The sequence below is a fragment of the Anomaloglossus baeobatrachus genome, unplaced genomic scaffold, assembly GCF_048569485.1.
Source record: "Anomaloglossus baeobatrachus isolate aAnoBae1 unplaced genomic scaffold, aAnoBae1.hap1 Scaffold_243, whole genome shotgun sequence".
Classification (NCBI taxonomy): domain Eukaryota; kingdom Metazoa; phylum Chordata; class Amphibia; order Anura; family Aromobatidae; genus Anomaloglossus; species Anomaloglossus baeobatrachus.
The window spans coordinates 315,745-334,385 of record NW_027442056.1 but is presented as its reverse complement, the minus strand read 5'-3'; the positions used below and the strand labels follow the sequence as shown (position 1 = coordinate 334,385).

Here is an 18,641-nt window from a genome sequence, read left to right as displayed (position 1 = left end):
AGGGAGAGAGAGCGAGAGGGAGACAAACCCACGCCTACACAAGACATTTTGTCACCCAAGCCAACCCTTGAAAAGGCTGCTTTGCAGAGCAAAAACAAGAAGAATGGTGCGTTTTGCAGCCGCCGCCCACTGCAATGAATCTGAATAACTCCTCCTTTAGGGCGCAAGCAACTCCCCTCCCCCTTGCAGTCTTTCCAATTCACGATACAAAAAGACGGACAGGACAGGTTGCCTGACTTTCCGTCACTGCCACCCTTTGCCATCCTTACCCGTAGAAAGCCCTTTCATCATCTCCAAACCCTAATCTTTTCCCTTTCCTTCCCAGCCCCCAAACCCTGCCCTCTGTACCTTTCTCACCACCCGCTTCCCTTCTCCTGTCATCCCCCTACCACCCGGGAAAAAAAGAGATTGCCCCCTCCTTCCACTAGCCCACCCTCCCACCCAAAGAACAACTTCTTCTGCGCAGCTTGTTTTCTAGGCAGCAGCGCTATTGTGATGTCATCGGGGGGCATTGTGACAAGCCGCCAGTGTTCCGTCTCTTCATGTTGTGCACTGTTCAAACCGAAAATACATCAACAGGCAGGCTACAGAAAAGCTTACTAACAAAGGTTAGAGAGGGGCTTTCTCAGAGGGCTTTTTACAGTTTGTCTATTCCCAATTAGCCGGTTTAGTATACTTAATGAAAGTACTAATTCTTTCATAGGCCGCCCATTCTTAGTATTTGACGTTCAGGTAACAACAGGTAACTTTATTTGGAGTGGAAGCAGAGAGATAACACCAGATGCCAATTGTAGATCCTCTCACACCTGTGGTCACTGCAGCATCTGACTCCACTTTGTCCAAAAGGGATCTATTCCATTCAATTACACATGATCTAGATTAGACTGACAACAAGATACTGCACGGGACATAGCAGAGTTGGTGAAGTTGAGTGGTGATGAGTTTGCTATTTGGATGAATAAAGCAAGTAAAAAGTGTGTTAGATAAAAATTCATTTCAATTCGCTAATCGGGCTAATATGAATCAGGTGAATCGAGTTCTGCTTTTGGAAACTGGGTTAAGAAGGGGTGCACCGTTCCTGGAGGTACTGCAATACCAGGTCAATGCGTGGAGTGGACAGAGCAAGCTCTTTTTCCATCTCCCTGTTCTAAAAATCCATTTAATATATGGTCCCCAGATAGGGGACGTATCAGATATTAAACTGATAAGAACAGATACTACACTTGATCTTAGCCAAAAGGCCGAGAAGCGATAACCAGAATTGGTTTGGGCCTCGAGTGGCACCCTGGCCTATGCCGGACACATCTTAGGGAGAGAGAGCGAGAGGGAGACAAACCCACGCCTACACAAGACATTTTGTCACCCAAGCCAACCCTTGAAAAGGCTGCTTTGCAGAGCAAAAACAAGAAGAATGGTGCGTTTTGCAGCCGCCGCCCACTGCAATGAATCTGAATAACTCCTCCTTTAGGGCGCAAGCAACTCCCCTCCCCCTTGCAGTCTTTCCAATTCACGATACAAAAAGACGGACAGGACAGGTTGCCTGACTTTCCGTCACTGCCACCCTTTGCCATCCTTACCCGTAGAAAGCCCTTTCATCATCCCCAAACCCTAATCTTTTCCCTTTCCTTCCCAGCCCCCAAACCCTGCCCTCTGTACCTTTCTCACCACCCGCTTCCCTTCTCCTGTCATCCCCCTACCACCCGGGAAAAAAAGAGATTGCCCCCTCCTTCCACTAGCCCACCCTCCCACCCAAAGAACAACTTCTTCTGCGCAGCTTGTTTTCTAGGCAGCAGCGCTATTGTGATGTCATCGGGGGGCATTGTGACAAGCCGCCAGTGTTCCGTCTCTTCATGTTGTGCACTGTTCAAACCGAAAATACATCAACAGGCAGGCTACAGAAAAGCTTACTAACAAAGGTTAGAGAGGGGCTTTCTCAGAGGGCTTTTTACAGTTTGTCTATTCCCAATTAGCCGGTTTAGTATACTTAATGAAAGTACTAATTCTTTCATAGGCCGCCCATTCTTAGTATTTGACGTTCAGGTAACAACAGGTAACTTTATTTGGAGTGGAAGCAGAGAGATAACACCAGATGCCAATTGTAGATCCTCTCACACCTGTGGTCACTGCAGCATCTGACTCCACTTTGTCCAAAAGGGATCTATTCCATTCAATTACACATGATCTAGATTAGACTGACAACAAGATACTGCACGGGACATAGCAGAGTTGGTGAAGTTGAGTGGTGATGAGTTTGCTATTTGGATGAATAAAGCAAGTAAAAAGTGTGTTAGATAAAAATTCATTTCAATTCGCTAATCGGGCTAATATGAATCAGGTGAATCGAGTTCTGCTTTTGGAAACTGGGTTAAGAAGGGGTGCACCGTTCCTGGAGGTACTGCAATACCAGGTCAATGCGTGGAGTGGACAGAGCAAGCTCTTTTTCCATCTCCCTGTTCTAAAAATCCATTTAATATATGGTCCCCAGATAGGGGACGTATCAGATATTAAACTGATAAGAACAGATACTACACTTGATCTTAGCCAAAAGGCCGAGAAGCGATAACCAGAATTGGTTTGGGCCTCGAGTGGCACCCTGGCCTATGCCGGACACATCTTAGGGAGAGAGAGCGAGAGGGAGACAAACCCACGCCTACACAAGACATTTTGTCACCCAAGCCAACCCTTGAAAAGGCTGCTTTGCAGAGCAAAAACAAGAAGAATGGTGCGTTTTGCAGCCGCCGCCCACTGCAATGAATCTGAATAACTCCTCCTTTAGGGCGCAAGCAACTCCCCTCCCCCTTGCAGTCTTTCCAATTCACGATACAAAAAGACGGACAGGACAGGTTGCCTGACTTTCCGTCACTGCCACCCTTTGCCATCCTTACCCGTAGAAAGCCCTTTCATCATCCCCAAACCCTAATCTTTTCCCTTTCCTTCCCAGCCCCCAAACCCTGCCCTCTGTACCTTTCTCACCACCCGCTTCCCTTCTCCTGTCATCCCCCTACCACCCGGGAAAAAAAGAGATTGCCCCCTCCTTCCACTAGCCCACCCTCCCACCCAAAGAACAACTTCTTCTGCGCAGCTTGTTTTCTAGGCAGCAGCGCTATTGTGATGTCATCGGGGGGCATTGTGACAAGCCGCCAGTGTTCCGTCTCTTCATGTTGTGCACTGTTCAAACCGAAAATACATCAACAGGCAGGCTACAGAAAAGCTTACTAACAAAGGTTAGAGAGGGGCTTTCTCAGAGGGCTTTTTACAGTTTGTCTATTCCCAATTAGCCGGTTTAGTATACTTAATGAAAGTACTAATTCTTTCATAGGCCGCCCATTCTTAGTATTTGACGTTCAGGTAACAACAGGTAACTTTATTTGGAGTGGAAGCAGAGAGATAACACCAGATGCCAATTGTAGATCCTCTCACACCTGTGGTCACTGCAGCATCTGACTCCACTTTGTCCAAAAGGGATCTATTCCATTCAATTACACATGATCTAGATTAGACTGACAACAAGATACTGCACGGGACATAGCAGAGTTGGTGAAGTTGAGTGGTGATGAGTTTGCTATTTGGATGAATAAAGCAAGTAAAAAGTGTGTTAGATAAAAATTCATTTCAATTCGCTAATCGGGCTAATATGAATCAGGTGAATCGAGTTCTGCTTTTGGAAACTGGGTTAAGAAGGGGTGCACCGTTCCTGGAGGTACTGCAATACCAGGTCAATGCGTGGAGTGGACAGAGCAAGCTCTTTTTCCATCTCCCTGTTCTAAAAATCCATTTAATATATGGTCCCCAGATAGGGGACGTATCAGATATTAAACTGATAAGAACAGATACTACACTTGATCTTAGCCAAAAGGCCGAGAAGCGATAACCAGAATTGGTTTGGGCCTCGAGTGGCACCCTGGCCTATGCCGGACACATCTTAGGGAGAGAGAGCGAGAGGGAGACAAACCCACGCCTACACAAGACATTTTGTCACCCAAGCCAACCCTTGAAAAGGCTGCTTTGCAGAGCAAAAACAAGAAGAATGGTGCGTTTTGCAGCCGCCGCCCACTGCAATGAATCTGAATAACTCCTCCTTTAGGGCGCAAGCAACTCCCCTCCCCCTTGCAGTCTTTCCAATTCACGATACAAAAAGACGGACAGGACAGGTTGCCTGACTTTCCGTCACTGCCACCCTTTGCCATCCTTACCCGTAGAAAGCCCTTTCATCATCCCCAAACCCTAATCTTTTCCCTTTCCTTCCCAGCCCCCAAACCCTGCCCTCTGTACCTTTCTCACCACCCGCTTCCCTTCTCCTGTCATCCCCCTACCACCCGGGAAAAAAAGAGATTGCCCCCTCCTTCCACTAGCCCACCCTCCCACCCAAAGAACAACTTCTTCTGCGCAGCTTGTTTTCTAGGCAGCAGCGCTATTGTGATGTCATCGGGGGGCATTGTGACAAGCCGCCAGTGTTCCGTCTCTTCATGTTGTGCACTGTTCAAACCGAAAATACATCAACAGGCAGGCTACAGAAAAGCTTACTAACAAAGGTTAGAGAGGGGCTTTCTCAGAGGGCTTTTTACAGTTTGTCTATTCCCAATTAGCCGGTTTAGTATACTTAATGAAAGTACTAATTCTTTCATAGGCCGCCCATTCTTAGTATTTGACGTTCAGGTAACAACAGGTAACTTTATTTGGAGTGGAAGCAGAGAGATAACACCAGATGCCAATTGTAGATCCTCTCACACCTGTGGTCACTGCAGCATCTGACTCCACTTTGTCCAAAAGGGATCTATTCCATTCAATTACACATGATCTAGATTAGACTGACAACAAGATACTGCACGGGACATAGCAGAGTTGGTGAAGTTGAGTGGTGATGAGTTTGCTATTTGGATGAATAAAGCAAGTAAAAAGTGTGTTAGATAAAAATTCATTTCAATTCGCTAATCGGGCTAATATGAATCAGGTGAATCGAGTTCTGCTTTTGGAAACTGGGTTAAGAAGGGGTGCACCGTTCCTGGAGGTACTGCAATACCAGGTCAATGCGTGGAGTGGACAGAGCAAGCTCTTTTTCCATCTCCCTGTTCTAAAAATCCATTTAATATATGGTCCCCAGATAGGGGACGTATCAGATATTAAACTGATAAGAACAGATACTACACTTGATCTTAGCCAAAAGGCCGAGAAGCGATAACCAGAATTGGTTTGGGCCTCGAGTGGCACCCTGGCCTATGCCGGACACATCTTAGGGAGAGAGAGCGAGAGGGAGACAAACCCACGCCTACACAAGACATTTTGTCACCCAAGCCAACCCTTGAAAAGGCTGCTTTGCAGAGCAAAAACAAGAAGAATGGTGCGTTTTGCAGCCGCCGCCCACTGCAATGAATCTGAATAACTCCTCCTTTAGGGCGCAAGCAACTCCCCTCCCCCTTGCAGTCTTTCCAATTCACGATACAAAAAGACGGACAGGACAGGTTGCCTGACTTTCCGTCACTGCCACCCTTTGCCATCCTTACCCGTAGAAAGCCCTTTCATCATCCCCAAACCCTAATCTTTTCCCTTTCCTTCCCAGCCCCCAAACCCTGCCCTCTGTACCTTTCTCACCACCCGCTTCCCTTCTCCTGTCATCCCCCTACCACCCGGGAAAAAAAGAGATTGCCCCCTCCTTCCACTAGCCCACCCTCCCACCCAAAGAACAACTTCTTCTGCGCAGCTTGTTTTCTAGGCAGCAGCGCTATTGTGATGTCATCGGGGGGCATTGTGACAAGCCGCCAGTGTTCCGTCTCTTCATGTTGTGCACTGTTCAAACCGAAAATACATCAACAGGCAGGCTACAGAAAAGCTTACTAACAAAGGTTAGAGAGGGGCTTTCTCAGAGGGCTTTTTACAGTTTGTCTATTCCCAATTAGCCGGTTTAGTATACTTAATGAAAGTACTAATTCTTTCATAGGCCGCCCATTCTTAGTATTTGACGTTCAGGTAACAACAGGTAACTTTATTTGGAGTGGAAGCAGAGAGATAACACCAGATGCCAATTGTAGATCCTCTCACACCTGTGGTCACTGCAGCATCTGACTCCACTTTGTCCAAAAGGGATCTATTCCATTCAATTACACATGATCTAGATTAGACTGACAACAAGATACTGCACGGGACATAGCAGAGTTGGTGAAGTTGAGTGGTGATGAGTTTGCTATTTGGATGAATAAAGCAAGTAAAAAGTGTGTTAGATAAAAATTCATTTCAATTCGCTAATCGGGCTAATATGAATCAGGTGAATCGAGTTCTGCTTTTGGAAACTGGGTTAAGAAGGGGTGCACCGTTCCTGGAGGTACTGCAATACCAGGTCAATGCGTGGAGTGGACAGAGCAAGCTCTTTTTCCATCTCCCTGTTCTAAAAATCCATTTAATATATGGTCCCCAGATAGGGGACGTATCAGATATTAAACTGATAAGAACAGATACTACACTTGATCTTAGCCAAAAGGCCGAGAAGCGATAACCAGAATTGGTTTGGGCCTCGAGTGGCACCCTGGCCTATGCCGGACACATCTTAGGGAGAGAGAGCGAGAGGGAGACAAACCCACGCCTACACAAGACATTTTGTCACCCAAGCCAACCCTTGAAAAGGCTGCTTTGCAGAGCAAAAACAAGAAGAATGGTGCGTTTTGCAGCCGCCGCCCACTGCAATGAATCTGAATAACTCCTCCTTTAGGGCGCAAGCAACTCCCCTCCCCCTTGCAGTCTTTCCAATTCACGATACAAAAAGACGGACAGGACAGGTTGCCTGACTTTCCGTCACTGCCACCCTTTGCCATCCTTACCCGTAGAAAGCCCTTTCATCATCCCCAAACCCTAATCTTTTCCCTTTCCTTCCCAGCCCCCAAACCCTGCCCTCTGTACCTTTCTCACCACCCGCTTCCCTTCTCCTGTCATCCCCCTACCACCCGGGAAAAAAAGAGATTGCCCCCTCCTTCCACTAGCCCACCCTCCCACCCAAAGAACAACTTCTTCTGCGCAGCTTGTTTTCTAGGCAGCAGCGCTTTTGTGATGTCATCGGGGGGCATTGTGACAAGCCGCCAGTGTTCCGTCTCTTCATGTTGTGCACTGTTCAAACCGAAAATACATCAACAGGCAGGCTACAGAAAAGCTTACTAACAAAGGTTAGAGAGGGGCTTTCTCAGAGGGCTTTTTACAGTTTGTCTATTCCCAATTAGCCGGTTTAGTATACTTAATGAAAGTACTAATTCTTTCATAGGCCGCCCATTCTTAGTATTTGACGTTCAGGTAACAACAGGTAACTTTATTTGGAGTGGAAGCAGAGAGATAACACCAGATGCCAATTGTAGATCCTCTCACACCTGTGGTCACTGCAGCATCTGACTCCACTTTGTCCAAAAGGGATCTATTCCATTCAATTACACATGATCTAGATTAGACTGACAACAAGATACTGCACGGGACATAGCAGAGTTGGTGAAGTTGAGTGGTGATGAGTTTGCTATTTGGATGAATAAAGCAAGTAAAAAGTGTGTTAGATAAAAATTCATTTCAATTCGCTAATCGGGCTAATATGAATCAGGTGAATCGAGTTCTGCTTTTGGAAACTGGGTTAAGAAGGGGTGCACCGTTCCTGGAGGTACTGCAATACCAGGTCAATGCGTGGAGTGGACAGAGCAAGCTCTTTTTCCATCTCCCTGTTCTAAAAATCCATTTAATATATGGTCCCCAGATAGGGGACGTATCAGATATTAAACTGATAAGAACAGATACTACACTTGATCTTAGCCAAAAGGCCGAGAAGCGATAACCAGAATTGGTTTGGGCCTCGAGTGGCACCCTGGCCTATGCCGGACACATCTTAGGGAGAGAGCGAGAGGGAGACAAACCCACGCCTACACAAGACATTTTGTCACCCAAGCCAACCCTTGAAAAGGCTGCTTTGCAGAGCAAAAACAAGAAGAATGGTGCGTTTTGCAGCCGCCGCCCACTGCAATGAATCTGAATAACTCCTCCTTTAGGGCGCAAGCAACTCCCCTCCCCCTTGCAGTCTTTCCAATTCACGATACAAAAAGACGGACAGGACAGGTTGCCTGACTTTCCGTCACTGCCACCCTTTGCCATCCTTACCCGTAGAAAGCCCTTTCATCATCCCCAAACCCTAATCTTTTCCCTTTCCTTCCCAGCCCCCAAACCCTGCCCTCTGTACCTTTCTCACCACCCGCTTCCCTTCTCCTGTCATCCCCCTACCACCCGGGAAAAAAAGAGATTGCCCCCTCCTTCCACTAGCCCACCCTCCCACCCAAAGAACAACTTCTTCTGCGCAGCTTGTTTTCTAGGCAGCAGCGCTATTGTGATGTCATCGGGGGGCATTGTGACAAGCCGCCAGTGTTCCGTCTCTTCATGTTGTGCACTGTTCAAACCGAAAATACATCAACAGGCAGGCTACAGAAAAGCTTACTAACAAAGGTTAGAGAGGGGCTTTCTCAGAGGGCTTTTTACAGTTTGTCTATTCCCAATTAGCCGGTTTAGTATACTTAATGAAAGTACTAATTCTTTCATAGGCCGCCCATTCTTAGTATTTGACGTTCAGGTAACAACAGGTAACTTTATTTGGAGTGGAAGCAGAGAGATAACACCAGATGCCAATTGTAGATCCTCTCACACCTGTGGTCACTGCAGCATCTGACTCCACTTTGTCCAAAAGGGATCTATTCCATTCAATTACACATGATCTAGATTAGACTGACAACAAGATACTGCACGGGACATAGCAGAGTTGGTGAAGTTGAGTGGTGATGAGTTTGCTATTTGGATGAATAAAGCAAGTAAAAAGTGTGTTAGATAAAAATTCATTTCAATTCGCTAATCGGGCTAATATGAATCAGGTGAATCGAGTTCTGCTTTTGGAAACTGGGTTAAGAAGGGGTGCACCGTTCCTGGAGGTACTGCAATACCAGGTCAATGCGTGGAGTGGACAGAGCAAGCTCTTTTTCCATCTCCCTGTTCTAAAAATCCATTTAATATATGGTCCCCAGATAGGGGACGTATCAGATATTAAACTGATAAGAACAGATACTACACTTGATCTTAGCCAAAAGGCCGAGAAGCGATAACCAGAATTGGTTTGGGCCTCGAGTGGCACCCTGGCCTATGCCGGACACATCTTAGGGAGAGAGAGCGAGAGGGAGACAAACCCACGCCTACACAAGACATTTTGTCACCCAAGCCAACCCTTGAAAAGGCTGCTTTGCAGAGCAAAAACAAGAAGAATGGTGCGTTTTGCAGCCGCCGCCCACTGCAATGAATCTGAATAACTCCTCCTTTAGGGCGCAAGCAACTCCCCTCCCCCTTGCAGTCTTTCCAATTCACGATACAAAAAGACGGACAGGACAGGTTGCCTGACTTTCCGTCACTGCCACCCTTTGCCATCCTTACCCGTAGAAAGCCCTTTCATCATCCCCAAACCCTAATCTTTTCCCTTTCCTTCCCAGCCCCCAAACCCTGCCCTCTGTACCTTTCTCACCACCCGCTTCCCTTCTCCTGTCATCCCCCTACCACCCGGGAAAAAAAGAGATTGCCCCCTCCTTCCACTAGCCCACCCTCCCACCCAAAGAACAACTTCTTCTGCGCAGCTTGTTTTCTAGGCAGCAGCGCTATTGTGATGTCATCGGGGGGCATTGTGACAAGCCGCCAGTGTTCCGTCTCTTCATGTTGTGCACTGTTCAAACCGAAAATACATCAACAGGCAGGCTACAGAAAAGCTTACTAACAAAGGTTAGAGAGGGGCTTTCTCAGAGGGCTTTTTACAGTTTGTCTATTCCCAATTAGCCGGTTTAGTATACTTAATGAAAGTACTAATTCTTTCATAGGCCGCCCATTCTTAGTATTTGACGTTCAGGTAACAACAGGTAACTTTATTTGGAGTGGAAGCAGAGAGATAACACCAGATGCCAATTGTAGATCCTCTCACACCTGTGGTCACTGCAGCATCTGACTCCACTTTGTCCAAAAGGGATCTATTCCATTCAATTACACATGATCTAGATTAGACTGACAACAAGATACTGCACGGGACATAGCAGAGTTGGTGAAGTTGAGTGGTGATGAGTTTGCTATTTGGATGAATAAAGCAAGTAAAAAGTGTGTTAGATAAAAATTCATTTCAATTCGCTAATCGGGCTAATATGAATCAGGTGAATCGAGTTCTGCTTTTGGAAACTGGGTTAAGAAGGGGTGCACCGTTCCTGGAGGTACTGCAATACCAGGTCAATGCGTGGAGTGGACAGAGCAAGCTCTTTTTCCATCTCCCTGTTCTAAAAATCCATTTAATATATGGTCCCCAGATAGGGGACGTATCAGATATTAAACTGATAAGAACAGATACTACACTTGATCTTAGCCAAAAGGCCGAGAAGCGATAACCAGAATTGGTTTGGGCCTCGAGTGGCACCCTGGCCTATGCCGGACACATCTTAGGGAGAGAGAGCGAGAGGGAGACAAACCCACGCCTACACAAGACATTTTGTCACCCAAGCCAACCCTTGAAAAGGCTGCTTTGCAGAGCAAAAACAAGAAGAATGGTGCGTTTTGCAGCCGCCGCCCACTGCAATGAATCTGAATAACTCCTCCTTTAGGGCGCAAGCAACTCCCCTCCCCCTTGCAGTCTTTCCAATTCACGATACAAAAAGACGGACAGGACAGGTTGCCTGACTTTCCGTCACTGCCACCCTTTGCCATCCTTACCCGTAGAAAGCCCTTTCATCATCCCCAAACCCTAATCTTTTCCCTTTCCTTCCCAGCCCCCAAACCCTGCCCTCTGTACCTTTCTCACCACCCGCTTCCCTTCTCCTGTCATCCCCCTACCACCCGGGAAAAAAAGAGATTGCCCCCTCCTTCCACTAGCCCACCCTCCCACCCAAAGAACAACTTCTTCTGCGCAGCTTGTTTTCTAGGCAGCAGCGCTATTGTGATGTCATCGGGGGGCATTGTGACAAGCCGCCAGTGTTCCGTCTCTTCATGTTGTGCACTGTTCAAACCGAAAATACATCAACAGGCAGGCTACAGAAAAGCTTACTAACAAAGGTTAGAGAGGGGCTTTCTCAGAGGGCTTTTTACAGTTTGTCTATTCCCAATTAGCCGGTTTAGTATACTTAATGAAAGTACTAATTCTTTCATAGGCCGCCCATTCTTAGTATTTGACGTTCAGGTAACAACAGGTAACTTTATTTGGAGTGGAAGCAGAGAGATAACACCAGATGCCAATTGTAGATCCTCTCACACCTGTGGTCACTGCAGCATCTGACTCCACTTTGTCCAAAAGGGATCTATTCCATTCAATTACACATGATCTAGATTAGACTGACAACAAGATACTGCACGGGACATAGCAGAGTTGGTGAAGTTGAGTGGTGATGAGTTTGCTATTTGGATGAATAAAGCAAGTAAAAAGTGTGTTAGATAAAAATTCATTTCAATTCGCTAATCGGGCTAATATGAATCAGGTGAATCGAGTTCTGCTTTTGGAAACTGGGTTAAGAAGGGGTGCACCGTTCCTGGAGGTACTGCAATACCAGGTCAATGCGTGGAGTGGACAGAGCAAGCTCTTTTTCCATCTCCCTGTTCTAAAAATCCATTTAATATATGGTCCCCAGATAGGGGACGTATCAGATATTAAACTGATAAGAACAGATACTACACTTGATCTTAGCCAAAAGGCCGAGAAGCGATAACCAGAATTGGTTTGGGCCTCGAGTGGCACCCTGGCCTATGCCGGACACATCTTAGGGAGAGAGAGCGAGAGGGAGACAAACCCACGCCTACACAAGACATTTTGTCACCCAAGCCAACCCTTGAAAAGGCTGCTTTGCAGAGCAAAAACAAGAAGAATGGTGCGTTTTGCAGCCGCCGCCCACTGCAATGAATCTGAATAACTCCTCCTTTAGGGCGCAAGCAACTCCCCTCCCCCTTGCAGTCTTTCCAATTCACGATACAAAAAGACGGACAGGACAGGTTGCCTGACTTTCCGTCACTGCCACCCTTTGCCATCCTTACCCGTAGAAAGCCCTTTCATCATCCCCAAACCCTAATCTTTTCCCTTTCCTTCCCAGCCCCCAAACCCTGCCCTCTGTACCTTTCTCACCACCCGCTTCCCTTCTCCTGTCATCCCCCTACCACCCGGGAAAAAAAGAGATTGCCCCCTCCTTCCACTAGCCCACCCTCCCACCCAAAGAACAACTTCTTCTGCGCAGCTTGTTTTCTAGGCAGCAGCGCTATTGTGATGTCATCGGGGGGCATTGTGACAAGCCGCCAGTGTTCCGTCTCTTCATGTTGTGCACTGTTCAAACCGAAAATACATCAACAGGCAGGCTACAGAAAAGCTTACTAACAAAGGTTAGAGAGGGGCTTTCTCAGAGGGCTTTTTACAGTTTGTCTATTCCCAATTAGCCGGTTTAGTATACTTAATGAAAGTACTAATTCTTTCATAGGCCGCCCATTCTTAGTATTTGACGTTCAGGTAACAACAGGTAACTTTATTTGGAGTGGAAGCAGAGAGATAACACCAGATGCCAATTGTAGATCCTCTCACACCTGTGGTCACTGCAGCATCTGACTCCACTTTGTCCAAAAGGGATCTATTCCATTCAATTACACATGATCTAGATTAGACTGACAACAAGATACTGCACGGGACATAGCAGAGTTGGTGAAGTTGAGTGGTGATGAGTTTGCTATTTGGATGAATAAAGCAAGTAAAAAGTGTGTTAGATAAAAATTCATTTCAATTCGCTAATCGGGCTAATATGAATCAGGTGAATCGAGTTCTGCTTTTGGAAACTGGGTTAAGAAGGGGTGCACCGTTCCTGGAGGTACTGCAATACCAGGTCAATGCGTGGAGTGGACAGAGCAAGCTCTTTTTCCATCTCCCTGTTCTAAAAATCCATTTAATATATGGTCCCCAGATAGGGGACGTATCAGATATTAAACTGATAAGAACAGATACTACACTTGATCTTAGCCAAAAGGCCGAGAAGCGATAACCAGAATTGGTTTGGGCCTCGAGTGGCACCCTGGCCTATGCCGGACACATCTTAGGGAGAGAGAGCGAGAGGGAGACAAACCCACGCCTACACAAGACATTTTGTCACCCAAGCCAACCCTTGAAAAGGCTGCTTTGCAGAGCAAAAACAAGAAGAATGGTGCGTTTTGCAGCCGCCGCCCACTGCAATGAATCTGAATAACTCCTCCTTTAGGGCGCAAGCAACTCCCCTCCCCCTTACAGTCTTTCCAATTCACGATACAAAAAGACGGACAGGACAGGTTGCCTGACTTTCCGTCACTGCCACCCTTTGCCATCCTTACCCGTAGAAAGCCCTTTCATCATCCCCAAACCCTAATCTTTTCCCTTTCCTTCCCAGCCCCCAAACCCTGCCCTCTGTACCTTTCTCACCACCCGCTTCCCTTCTCCTGTCATCCCCCTACCACCCGGGAAAAAAAGAGATTGCCCCCTCCTTCCACTAGCCCACCCTCCCACCCAAAGAACAACTTCTTCTGCGCAGCTTGTTTTCTAGGCAGCAGCGCTATTGTGATGTCATCGGGGGGCATTGTGACAAGCCGCCAGTGTTCCGTCTCTTCATGTTGTGCACTGTTCAAACCGAAAATACATCAACAGGCAGGCTACAGAAAAGCTTACTAACAAAGGTTAGAGAGGGGCTTTCTCAGAGGGCTTTTTACAGTTTGTCTATTCCCAATTAGCCGGTTTAGTATACTTAATGAAAGTACTAATTCTTTCATAGGCCGCCCATTCTTAGTATTTGACGTTCAGGTAACAACAGGTAACTTTATTTGGAGTGGAAGCAGAGAGATAACACCAGATGCCAATTGTAGATCCTCTCACACCTGTGGTCACTGCAGCATCTGACTCCACTTTGTCCAAAAGGGATCTATTCCATTCAATTACACATGATCTAGATTAGACTGACAACAAGATACTGCACGGGACATAGCAGAGTTGGTGAAGTTGAGTGGTGATGAGTTTGCTATTTGGATGAATAAAGCAAGTAAAAAGTGTGTTAGATAAAAATTCATTTCAATTCGCTAATCGGGCTAATATGAATCAGGTGAATCGAGTTCTGCTTTTGGAAACTGGGTTAAGAAGGGGTGCACCGTTCCTGGAGGTACTGCAATACCAGGTCAATGCGTGGAGTGGACAGAGCAAGCTCTTTTTCCATCTCCCTGTTCTAAAAATCCATTTAATATATGGTCCCCAGATAGGGGACGTATCAGATATTAAACTGATAAGAACAGATACTACACTTGATCTTAGCCAAAAGGCCGAGAAGCGATAACCAGAATTGGTTTGGGCCTCGAGTGGCACCCTGGCCTATGCCGGACACATCTTAGGGAGAGAGAGCGAGAGGGAGACAAACCCACGCCTACACAAGACATTTTGTCACCCAAGCCAACCCTTGAAAAGGCTGCTTTGCAGAGCAAAAACAAGAAGAATGGTGCGTTTTGCAGCCGCCGCCCACTGCAATGAATCTGAATAACTCCTCCTTTAGGGCGCAAGCAACTCCCCTCCCCCTTGCAGTCTTTCCAATTCACGATACAAAAAGACGGACAGGACAGGTTGCCTGACTTTCCGTCACTGCCACCCTTTGCCATCCTTACCCGTAGAAAGCCCTTTCATCATCCCCAAACCCTAATCTTTTCCCTTTCCTTCCCAGCCCCCAAACCCTGCCCTCTGTACCTTTCTCACCACCCGCTTCCCTTCTCCTGTCATCCCCCTACCACCCGGGAAAAAAAGAGATTGCCCCCTCCTTCCACTAGCCCACCCTCCCACCCAAAGAACAACTTCTTCTGCGCAGCTTGTTTTCTAGGCAGCAGCGCTATTGTGATGTCATCGGGGGGCATTGTGACAAGCCGCCAGTGTTCCGTCTCTTCATGTTGTGCACTGTTCAAACCGAAAATACATCAACAGGCAGGCTACAGAAAAGCTTACTAACAAAGGTTAGAGAGGGGCTTTCTCAGAGGGCTTTTTACAGTTTGTCTATTCCCAATTAGCCGGTTTAGTATACTTAATGAAAGTACTAATTCTTTCATAGGCCGCCCATTCTTAGTATTTGACGTTCAGGTAACAACAGGTAACTTTATTTGGAGTGGAAGCAGAGAGATAACACCAGATGCCAATTGTAGATCCTCTCACACCTGTGGTCACTGCAGCATCTGACTCCACTTTGTCCAAAAGGGATCTATTCCATTCAATTACACATGATCTAGATTAGACTGACAACAAGATACTGCACGGGACATAGCAGAGTTGGTGAAGTTGAGTGGTGATGAGTTTGCTATTTGGATGAATAAAGCAAGTAAAAAGTGTGTTAGATAAAAATTCATTTCAATTCGCTAATCGGGCTAATATGAATCAGGTGAATCGAGTTCTGCTTTTGGAAACTGGGTTAAGAAGGGGTGCACCGTTCCTGGAGGTACTGCAATACCAGGTCAATGCGTGGAGTGGACAGAGCAAGCTCTTTTTCCATCTCCCTGTTCTAAAAATCCATTTAATATATGGTCCCCAGATAGGGGACGTATCAGATATTAAACTGATAAGAACAGATACTACACTTGATCTTAGCCAAAAGGCCGAGAAGCGATAACCAGAATTGGTTTGGGCCTCGAGTGGCACCCTGGCCTATGCCGGACACATCTTAGGGAGAGAGAGCGAGAGGGAGACAAACCCACGCCTACACAAGACATTTTGTCACCCAAGCCAACCCTTGAAAAGGCTGCTTTGCAGAGCAAAAACAAGAAGAATGGTGCGTTTTGCAGCCGCCGCCCACTGCAATGAATCTGAATAACTCCTCCTTTAGGGCGCAAGCAACTCCCCTCCCCCTTGCAGTCTTTCCAATTCACGATACAAAAAGACGGACAGGACAGGTTGCCTGACTTTCCGTCACTGCCACCCTTTGCCATCCTTACCCGTAGAAAGCCCTTTCATCATCCCCAAACCCTAATCTTTTCCCTTTCCTTCCCAGCCCCCAAACCCTGCCCTCTGTACCTTTCTCACCACCCGCTTCCCTTCTCCTGTCATCCCCCTACCACCCGGGAAAAAAAGAGATTGCCCCCTCCTTCCACTAGCCCACCCTCCCACCCAAAGAACAACTTCTTCTGCGCAGCTTGTTTTCTAGGCAGCAGCGCTATTGTGATGTCATCGGGGGGCATTGTGACAAGCCGCCAGTGTTCCGTCTCTTCATGTTGTGCACTGTTCAAACCGAAAATACATCAACAGGCAGGCTACAGAAAAGCTTACTAACAAAGGTTAGAGAGGGGCTTTCTCAGAGGGCTTTTTACAGTTTGTCTATTCCCAATTAGCCGGTTTAGTATACTTAATGAAAGTACTAATTCTTTCATAGGCCGCCCATTCTTAGTATTTGACGTTCAGGTAACAACAGGTAACTTTATTTGGAGTGGAAGCAGAGAGATAACACCAGATGCCAATTGTAGATCCTCTCACACCTGTGGTCACTGCAGCATCTGACTCCACTTTGTCCAAAAGGGATCTATTCCATTCAATTACACATGATCTAGATTAGACTGACAACAAGATACTGCACGGGACATAGCAGAGTTGGTGAAGTTGAGTGGTGATGAGTTTGCTATTTGGATGAATAAAGCAAGTAAAAAGTGTGTTAGATAAAAATTCATTTCAATTCGCTAATCGGGCTAATATGAATCAGGTGAATCGAGTTCTGCTTTTGGAAACTGGGTTAAGAAGGGATGCACCGTTCCTGGAGGTACTGCAATACCAGGTCAATGCGTGGAGTGGACAGAGCAAGCTCTTTTTCCATCTCCCTGTTCTAAAAATCCATTTAATATATGGTCCCCAGATAGGGGACGTATCAGATATTAAACTGATAAGAACAGATACTACACTTGATCTTAGCCAAAAGGCCGAGAAGCGATAACCAGAATTGGTTTGGGCCTCGAGTGGCACCCTGGCCTATGCCGGACACATCTTAGGGAGAGAGAGCGAGAGGGAGACAAACCCACGCCTACACAAGACATTTTGTCACCCAAGCCAACCCTTGAAAAGGCTGCTTTGCAGAGCAAAAACAAGAAGAATGGTGCGTTTTGCAGCCGCCGCCCACTGCAATGAATCTGAATAACTCCTCCTTTAGGGCGCAAGCAACTCCCCTCCCCCTTGCAGTCTTTCCAATTCACGATACAAAAAGACGGACAGGACAGGTTGCCTGACTTTCCGTCACTGCCACCCTTTGCCATCCTTACCCGTAGAAAGCCCTTTCATCATCCCCAAACCCTAATCTTTTCCCTTTCCTTCCCAGCCCCCAAACCCTGCCCTCTGTACCTTTCTCACCACCCGCTTCCCTTCTCCTGTCATCCCCCTACCACCCGGGAAAAAAAGAGATTGCCCCCTCCTTCCACTAGCCCACCCTCCCACCCAAAGAACAACTTCTTCTGCGCAGCTTGTTTTCTAGGCAGCAGCGCTATTGTGATGTCATCGGGGGGCATTGTGACAAGCCGCCAGTGTTCCGTCTCTTCATGTTGTGCACTGTTCAAACCGAAAATACATCAACAGGCAGGCTACAGAAAAGCTTACTAACAAAGGTTAGAGAGGGGCTTTCTCAGAGGGCTTTTTACAGTTTGTCTATTCCCAATTAGCCGGTTTAGTATACTTAATGAAAGTACTAATTCTTTCATAGGCCGCCCATTCTTAGTATTTGACGTTCAGGTAACAACAGGTAACTTTATTTGGAGTGGAAGCAGAGAGATAACACCAGATGCCAATTGTAGATCCTCTCACACCTGTGGTCACTGCAGCATCTGACTCCACTTTGTCCAAAAGGGATCTATTCCATTCAATTACACATGATCTAGATTAGACTGACAACAAGATACTGCACGGGACATAGCAGAGTTGGTGAAGTTGAGTGGTGATGAGTTTGCTATTTGGATGAATAAAGCAAGTAAAAAGTGTGTTAGATAAAAATTCATTTCAATTCGCTAATCGGGCTAATATGAATCAGGTGAATCGAGTTCTGCTTTTGGAAACTGGGTTAAGAAGGGGTGCACCGTTCCTGGAGGTACTGCAATACCAGGTCAATGCGTGGAGTGGACAGAGCAAGCTCTTTTTCCATCTCCCTGTTCTAAAAATCCATTTAATATATGGTCCCCAGATAGGGGACGTATCAGATATTAAACTGATAAGAACAGATACTACACTTGATCTTAGCCAAAAGGCCGAGAAGCGATAACCAGAATTGGTTTGGGCCTCGAGTGGCACCCTGGCCTATGCCGGACACATCTTAGGGAGAGAGAGCGAGAGGGAGACAAACCCACGCCTACACAAGACATTTTGTCACCCAAGCCAACCCTTGAAAAGGCTGCTTTGCAGAGCAAAAACAAGAAGAATGGTGCGTTTTGCAGCCGCCGCCCACTGCAATGAATCTGAATAACTCCTCCTTTAGGGCGCAAGCAACTCCCCTCCCCCTTGCAGTCTTTCCAATTCACGATACAAAAAGACGGACAGGACAGGTTGCCTGACTTTCCGTCACTGCCACCCTTTGCCATCCTTACCCGTAGAAAGCCCTTTCATCATCCCCAAACCCTAATCTTTTCCCTTTCCTTCCCAGCCCCCA

General features: G+C 46.8%; 14 non-coding genes across 14 annotated transcripts; all 14 read right to left on the bottom strand.

The window, feature by feature from the left end:
- Window positions 1-1,062: 1,062 nt before the first annotated feature.
- On the bottom strand, window positions 1,063-1,253 carry LOC142262212 (U2 spliceosomal RNA). Its single transcript, XR_012729657.1, has one exon. It is a non-coding gene; the product is annotated as a U2 spliceosomal RNA (small nuclear RNA).
- A 1,117-nt stretch (window positions 1,254-2,370) lies between these two features.
- On the bottom strand, window positions 2,371-2,561 carry LOC142262211 (U2 spliceosomal RNA). The gene has a single exon (XR_012729656.1). It is a non-coding gene; the product is annotated as a U2 spliceosomal RNA (small nuclear RNA).
- A 1,117-nt stretch (window positions 2,562-3,678) lies between these two features.
- LOC142262209 (U2 spliceosomal RNA) lies at window positions 3,679-3,869 on the bottom strand. Its single transcript, XR_012729654.1, has one exon. It is a non-coding gene; the product is annotated as a U2 spliceosomal RNA (small nuclear RNA).
- Window positions 3,870-4,986: 1,117 nt separating this feature from the next.
- LOC142262208 (U2 spliceosomal RNA) lies at window positions 4,987-5,177 on the bottom strand. Its single transcript, XR_012729653.1, has one exon. It is a non-coding gene; the product is annotated as a U2 spliceosomal RNA (small nuclear RNA).
- Window positions 5,178-6,294: 1,117 nt separating this feature from the next.
- On the bottom strand, window positions 6,295-6,485 carry LOC142262207 (U2 spliceosomal RNA). The gene has a single exon (XR_012729652.1). It is a non-coding gene; the product is annotated as a U2 spliceosomal RNA (small nuclear RNA).
- A 1,117-nt stretch (window positions 6,486-7,602) lies between these two features.
- LOC142262206 (U2 spliceosomal RNA) lies at window positions 7,603-7,793 on the bottom strand. The gene has a single exon (XR_012729651.1). It is a non-coding gene; the product is annotated as a U2 spliceosomal RNA (small nuclear RNA).
- A 1,115-nt stretch (window positions 7,794-8,908) lies between these two features.
- On the bottom strand, window positions 8,909-9,099 carry LOC142262205 (U2 spliceosomal RNA). The gene has a single exon (XR_012729650.1). It is a non-coding gene; the product is annotated as a U2 spliceosomal RNA (small nuclear RNA).
- A 1,117-nt stretch (window positions 9,100-10,216) lies between these two features.
- On the bottom strand, window positions 10,217-10,407 carry LOC142262204 (U2 spliceosomal RNA). The gene has a single exon (XR_012729649.1). It is a non-coding gene; the product is annotated as a U2 spliceosomal RNA (small nuclear RNA).
- Window positions 10,408-11,524: 1,117 nt separating this feature from the next.
- On the bottom strand, window positions 11,525-11,715 carry LOC142262202 (U2 spliceosomal RNA). The gene has a single exon (XR_012729648.1). It is a non-coding gene; the product is annotated as a U2 spliceosomal RNA (small nuclear RNA).
- A 1,117-nt stretch (window positions 11,716-12,832) lies between these two features.
- On the bottom strand, window positions 12,833-13,023 carry LOC142262201 (U2 spliceosomal RNA). Its single transcript, XR_012729647.1, has one exon. It is a non-coding gene; the product is annotated as a U2 spliceosomal RNA (small nuclear RNA).
- A 1,117-nt stretch (window positions 13,024-14,140) lies between these two features.
- LOC142262200 (U2 spliceosomal RNA) lies at window positions 14,141-14,331 on the bottom strand. The gene has a single exon (XR_012729646.1). It is a non-coding gene; the product is annotated as a U2 spliceosomal RNA (small nuclear RNA).
- A 1,117-nt stretch (window positions 14,332-15,448) lies between these two features.
- LOC142262199 (U2 spliceosomal RNA) lies at window positions 15,449-15,639 on the bottom strand. The gene has a single exon (XR_012729645.1). It is a non-coding gene; the product is annotated as a U2 spliceosomal RNA (small nuclear RNA).
- A 1,117-nt stretch (window positions 15,640-16,756) lies between these two features.
- On the bottom strand, window positions 16,757-16,947 carry LOC142262268 (U2 spliceosomal RNA). Its single transcript, XR_012729707.1, has one exon. It is a non-coding gene; the product is annotated as a U2 spliceosomal RNA (small nuclear RNA).
- Window positions 16,948-18,064: 1,117 nt separating this feature from the next.
- On the bottom strand, window positions 18,065-18,255 carry LOC142262197 (U2 spliceosomal RNA). The gene has a single exon (XR_012729643.1). It is a non-coding gene; the product is annotated as a U2 spliceosomal RNA (small nuclear RNA).
- Between the last annotated feature and the right edge of the window lie 386 nt (window positions 18,256-18,641).